General features: G+C 50.0%; 1 pseudogene; it reads right to left on the bottom strand.

The window, feature by feature from the left end:
• Nucleotides 1-111, bottom strand: part of LOC109463091 — a 3,296-nt pseudogene extending 3,185 nt beyond the window's left edge.
• Nucleotides 112-388: the final 277 nt, after the last annotated feature.

Here is a 388-nt window from a genome sequence, read left to right as displayed (position 1 = left end):
CTCCTTGGGCTTCGTTTCCACAACGTGAAAGTCTAGCGAACCGAGCTTTCTTTCCGCTATCCGCCGTTCCCCGAGCCCCCTGCGCTTTCCATTTCCACAAGGGTCCGCCATCTTGGATCGCGTCACGTGACTATTGGGTAAGCGTGGCTGGCTGTTCAATTTTCCTCCCCCTGGAGGTAGCTGCTTGCTAACAAAGCTGTTTTGCGTGCCAGCGAGTGAGTACGAAAGGTCATTGACCTGCTATTTCCCGGAAGTGATCGGCGCGTGGAAAACTGGCCAAAAAAACTGGACATTTGCGTCTTTTTACGACCGACAGAGGTATATTTCTGCATTACTTGATCTTGGACAAGATTCTAGGCCAAAACTATGGGAAAACTACACATGAAAA

Source organism: Branchiostoma belcheri, unplaced genomic scaffold, assembly GCF_001625305.1.
Source record: "Branchiostoma belcheri isolate BF01 breed outbred unplaced genomic scaffold, Haploidv18h27 scaffold1216, whole genome shotgun sequence".
NCBI lineage: Eukaryota > Metazoa > Chordata > Leptocardii > Amphioxiformes > Branchiostomatidae > Branchiostoma > Branchiostoma belcheri.
This window is presented reverse-complemented; position numbering and strand designations above follow the sequence as displayed.